Raw genomic sequence first — 5,909 nt, 5'->3', positions numbered from 1 at the left:
CTATGAATCTCCTCTACTTGGGACTTGTCATGAACTTTACAAAAAAATGCAATTTAAAAGTAGAAGTAGAAAAACTCTTCCCAAAGGTAGTAAATAACAAATAAGAACTTCCTCATTAAATCTTTGATCTTCGAGTTTATTCCCCTATGTTGCCGTGTGAAAAAGAAAGATTTTCCATGTTTCGAGAGAGGCGCCTTCTCTCGGGGCGGAGTCTTCTACTTCTGAGTCATTTCGCTCTATGACGGAGCTTTCGTCTTTCCGGGCTACTGCTCGCTCGTCTACGCTCGACCAATTCAATTAAGTAAGTATAAATGGAAAAAAATGATGTTTTCCTTGCTGGTAGTATAAGAAATAGTAGTAGTAAAAAAAGAAAAAGGCAATCAATTAGAATGAAGGAAAAAATGAATTTTCAAATGTAAATAAAATAAAGTATAAATATAAAGTAGTAGTAAAAAAGTGAACTTTTTCCGTTATATAAATGGGATCCCTATCTTTATCTCTATCCAAGGGGATACCTATCTATATAGAGGAGATCTATCTATGAATCGATCTAGACTATCCTCTATCCGGATAGATATGTCCCTATGAGCAAGCCGATCTTTCTTTATTTTTTCTTATATGTTTTGGCCATGTCCGTTTTTGCTCCGAAAAGGAAGGTTTGGATCTTTCAATCTTATGTCGTGAGGGATATGACCTATGTTAGGGCACATAAGATACCCTGACTTTTTTTGTGTTCTATGATTCACCTCCGAATAATGAGTAGGGTAGTTCGATCCTTTTGATTCTTATCTTCCTAGTAAAGCGGGTATCCGGAGCAATAGGTCGAATTACTATATAAATAAGACTTGTAAACAAAAGGACTTATTGTTCGAGTAGGAAGATTTCGGTTTTTCTCCTTCCTTCTCTTCGATAATAGAAGTATTTAAAAATGAAACAAATTCCTCTTTATTCTCTTGTGCTCGAGTGAAGGAGCGCCCTAAGCATACTTTTTCGGATCAAACTTCTTTGTTCTTTCTAAGTCTTCTTCTTGCATAGAAGAACGCAACTCTTTGCAGAAACCGGGATTTGAGTGGTAGGCGGCACCCCTCTCGAGTTTTAAGTAGGCGGAACCATTACAGTTTTTGGTTCTTCTCCACATTATGACCGCCCTGAGGGAATTTTCCAATGATTTTTTTCAAGCTGTTATGTCAATATAGAAAGATCTCCTTATTTCTTCACCACGGGTTCTCACCTCACTTTCACGAAAAAGATATTAGATCACCGTGGGAAACTTTCAAATGAGTAATGCTTACAGGTCCATTATTCACACAAACCCTTCGATGACTTATCAGTTGCCTTGCTTGAGGAAGAGTGTCACGAAAGTGGAGACGAACCGGAATCACGTCCGATCTTGTTTCTTGATTAAATAGAAAAGGGATATATGAAGTTTGTTCTCTTCCTCTGTGCATCTCCCTTATGGGTTAATCCCCATAATAAAGGGGTAACTTTCGTGTTGTTTGTGATTTGATGTTCTTGTTTAGATTTTCTCTTAGAAAGATTTCTTTTAATAGATCTCCTCTTGTTCCTCAATCTTCGGAGAATGCGGCATTGTATTAAAGAAAGTTCTCTATTCCGAACATTTCACGGAAGTAGAGCGACACGTTTTAAATCTTAATGCGGGCATGGCATATCTCATTGAATCGGTCTTTTTTTAGCCACATCACGTATAACGAAAATTGAACCAATTCTTCCACGACCCACACGAAAGGTCCTCCCTTAACTACAAGAATTCCTGTGGTTGCCTAGTTGTTGTCGGTTTTCATAAGTCCTAGATATACTACTTCGTAAACACTAGAGAAACCCTATACTTACTTGACCAGACGCTGAGGCGATTGCTCGGGGTAAAGGCGGTGTCGAGAAAAGACAGCGGGAAAGCTCATAAAGTGTGGCGTTCGAAGACTCCCTCTTATAGAAATCCGGACCTGCCTCTCCGCGGGTCAAAACTCTCCTCTCCGAGTGGGATCCGCCCTCGAGTGAGCCGGAAGCCTCGTCTCCTTCAAGCCCGGATTCAAGTTTTTGGGTCACTAAGAAAGTAATCTCAGAACATTAGATTATAAAAAAACCTAGTAATAATTACAGCGTGAAATCTAAAGTCCAATATTTATATACAACACACACATATTCCTCCTTACGAAGAAGAAAAATCCGATTGGGTGGTGGAAGGCTTCAAGAGTGAAGAAAGGTTCTTAACCACGGAGGCTGGTTTTCATGAAATTTGGGCGAGTTTTTCTATCCTCTCTCTCACTTTTTAGGAAGATAGCCCTGTATGCGTAATGATATAAGAATTTATAATCACTATATATATATATATATAATAGGGAGATCAAATTCTTGATCGAGACTCCCATAGGGTGTGCTTCTTTTTCCATTTATTTCTTCTTTTTGTCTTTTTTTGTTGTTCTTGAGTAAGTTCATGTGCGAGTGCGGAGCCCTTAGTCATGTTGCGGCTCGTGTCAGCCTTTATTGATATCCGACCCTTCACGGATGTAAGAATCCGCTTAATCTACTAGGAAGGCAAATCGACATATCCGTTAGAGAATAATCATTTCTTTCCCCGGACTAGTAAAGGGTTGGTTTAGTTTTTCTAGTATAAGAACACGTTTCAAAAGCCGACCGATCAATACCGGGGGACCACCTATCCAGAAAGGAAAAAGACTATATAAATAGTAACCTACAAAAGGAGGAGAAGCGCTTTTGTTGAGTCTTTGTCTTCTTCCACGGAGCTTGACTCATCTTTTTCGAGACGGTGGTCTCGTGTCACCACGTGAGGAAACCCTCTTTTTCAAAACTCGAGATAGAGCCTAGCGGGTTCTTAGGGTTGAGCTTCATCGAGCTAAAGCCCACCTTTTTATCTTCTCTAACTGTAGATCTAGGATTGGTCTTTGTCTTTTTCCACTTTACTTTGATTGATTTATATAATGGAATGAGAATCTTGATGAGGCTTGAGATCTAGATAGAATGACCGCCTATTTGCCACTATCGCTTTACCTTACTCTTTAGTCATGGCTATGGGGAAGTAGATCGATTGCCCTAGATAGACAACTACATAGAGGGTCTCCACCCACAAGTCTAAAAAGAAGTTTTAAAAATTTGATCGGTAGTAGTCCGGTCGCACCCGAACAAGAATATTCCAGAGGGAAATGCACCTAAGATCAAATATTTCGAACCGGCTTCCGTGGAAAATTCAGACTTTCTTTTCGATCTTTGCGATCACATAAAAAAACATAAACTTTGAGGCTCAATAGCTAAATACATGGCAATTAAATCATGAGCTGAGATTATTAAGAGCATACTACGAGTAGGAAGTTGAATTAATACAATGAATTCAAAAGCATCAAACCTCTCTTGTTCGGAAAAAAATCGAAAACACGTCGAAATGGTACCAGCCGTACTTAATAATAGAAGGATTTGGCAGAAATATGTAGAATTGTCCCTCCTAAAAAGATTCTTCCGGAATAAATGGGCAATAGTTAGGAGAGGTGCGCCAGCGGCGCAGAAAGCAAGGTTATTAGATACCGAAGGAAAGCCCGGCCAGAACCACACGTGCAAGTTTCCTTGCATGTGGCTCGTCCGTGATAACTTCTTCGGATTTGCGTGAACTAGCGGACCGATCACTAAGTGGGATGCTCCCTTCAGCATGAGCGAACCTTTTCGGAACTGGTTAGGAATAGGCGCCACTATCCCAGCCCGGATCAAGCCAGGTTCTATTGATCAAGCCCGCCGGAAAAATCAAAGTCTTTTTCTTCCCGTCCCGGGTCATAGTGAGGCGAAGGTGCGTCCACAGAAGAGGAAATCGCAATGCATCTTTCTCAGCAGGTCTAGCTTGGAGTGGGAGTATTGCGGGGGTAAGGTAAGAAAAGTGGCCTAAGATAAGAGAGGAAGCCAAACCAACCAGGGCCATTGTATTGAGCGTAGCTAAGCTAATATGCGCCGAAGAAGGCTTACGGTGGTCAGCTCTCTTCGGTCCGGAGCATTGATTCCCTATAACGATGAATAGGCTAACTCTATCTCTCAATTGCCTATCCTGTGCTCAAGAAGGTCCCCCAGTTCCTCGGCTGCACCTTGAGGTGAATTTAGTTATCTAACTTTATACTCGGGATATTCCCCACTCCATGGCACCTTTTGCTCATCCATTCAGCCCGCCCGTCGAGACGCGGCGCCCTTTCTTTCTCATTATCATCTACCGCCCTTTCTTTCTTCCTGTCCCTTCACACATAAAGATCATCGTATGTATCTTCGACTTTGGTTACCGGTGCAGGTAGGAGTACATTATGGCAGGATCAGTCACCTGGGCAAACCAACCCTCCTCTAAGAGGAATTGTGCTATGCCCCCCCAATATCCCTATGGAGCGAAAGAGCTGCCTAGTGATCCCTAGGTTGCAGCACGTCCGGTCGTTAACTCCTCGCGCCGTTGCCGCCATTTCTAGGACTCGATCGATGCCTCACCTGCACAGGTACGGTACCAACGTAGTCTAGTGTCAGTCACACATTCATAATAGCGTTCAGACTCATGTGCCTTTCCAGAATCCGGGGAGTTCCCTTGCTCTGCTGCGTGACGATTAGCCAGCCTTGCGGTGGCAAAAGGATTAGGGGCGTCCCCCATGCTACGGTTCCCTGCGGTCCGGCCGCATTAGGGTTAGGGGAGCTGGGCGAGAATAGCTCCTACGCATCCCCAAGCGCGCTGCCCTCCTAGGCGTGCAATACTAACTAATCCAAGCCAACCCACATTACTGATTAACGGTGGATAATCATCTTTCTTAGAGGTACTAAATACAACTCCATGAATGAGCAAAATGAAGGTTACGTTAATGATAAAGATCTCTGGGGAAACCGCTAAATAAAGATTGAACATGTGGGAGGGAAGAGAGATTTGATTCTGCTTTCATTTCCCTCGTCTTAGATAGAAAAGAGTTACTTACGGAATGTCAAATTTTTCTCGACGCCGGCCAGGCCTAACGAAACCTCTGACCGTAAGCCAAGTTTCCAAAAGGGATCCACCTCACCTATCCCCTTCTTAGGAAGGCTTTTCCGATCAATGAGCGAGCGTAGGTAAGATCAAGTCAGGTTGGTAAGCACACAGTAGGATGGTTGCTTTCCTCAATCAGCAAAGCAAAGAGTAGCGAGACGTCTTTCTGCTGGATCAGTTTCGTCCAGTCATTATTTCTTTCTCTTATCTATGAAATTAAAAAAAAAGAATTCTATCTCTTTGATGACCATTATTCAACTATGATTTTCTTTCGTACATGCATTCCATTCACACTTAATTAAAGGAGAGAGAGAATCAATAGGAGTGGTGGGGTTAGCATGACATATGTCAAGTGATTATAAAAGAAATGCGTTGTTACCTTGATTGAAGCGGGTAATATATCGTCCAAAGAAAGGTCCAACCATGGCTACCATAGCTTTGAAAGAAGCACCTATTTTAATCTGTATATGTCTTTATTAGTGCAAAGTGGTACTACTCGGCATAGGACCGAGACTAGTAGAGGAAAGCCCTATTGATTGGCTTGCTGGTCAAGGAAAGTTATTATACAACGAAAGAAATGGATGAAGCAAAATAAAAAAAACAAGACGACCATTAGTGTTATCGAAATAAAGTACCTCGAAATCAGCAGATTGAGGATTTTCGTGTCGAGTCTTGCTCGTAGTATCGTCTTCCCATCTAAACTCAAGTTGAGTTGAGCAATCCGTAGTAAAAGACTAATGAACGAGATCAGCACTCAGCTTTTTTAAATTAACCCTCCTCAATCAGCGTCGAGAGAGGGATAAGACAAATTGGTCTAGGCAAACAAAGGGAGTGGGCTCATGCTCATAAAGTAAAATAGCTTTTTTAGGTTCCCATAAGATCCAGGGAGTCGATTCAGCGGGTT

At 42.0% G+C, this 5,909-nt stretch overlaps 1 pseudogene; it reads right to left on the bottom strand.

The window, feature by feature from the left end:
* Positions 1-614: 614 nt before the first annotated feature.
* On the bottom strand, positions 615-4,642 carry LOC120278536 (annotated as a pseudogene).
* Between the last annotated feature and the right edge of the window lie 1,267 nt (positions 4,643-5,909).

Source organism: Dioscorea cayenensis, chromosome 16, assembly GCF_009730915.1.
Source record: "Dioscorea cayenensis subsp. rotundata cultivar TDr96_F1 chromosome 16, TDr96_F1_v2_PseudoChromosome.rev07_lg8_w22 25.fasta, whole genome shotgun sequence".
Classification (NCBI taxonomy): domain Eukaryota; kingdom Viridiplantae; phylum Streptophyta; class Magnoliopsida; order Dioscoreales; family Dioscoreaceae; genus Dioscorea; species Dioscorea cayenensis.
This window is presented reverse-complemented; position numbering and strand designations above follow the sequence as displayed.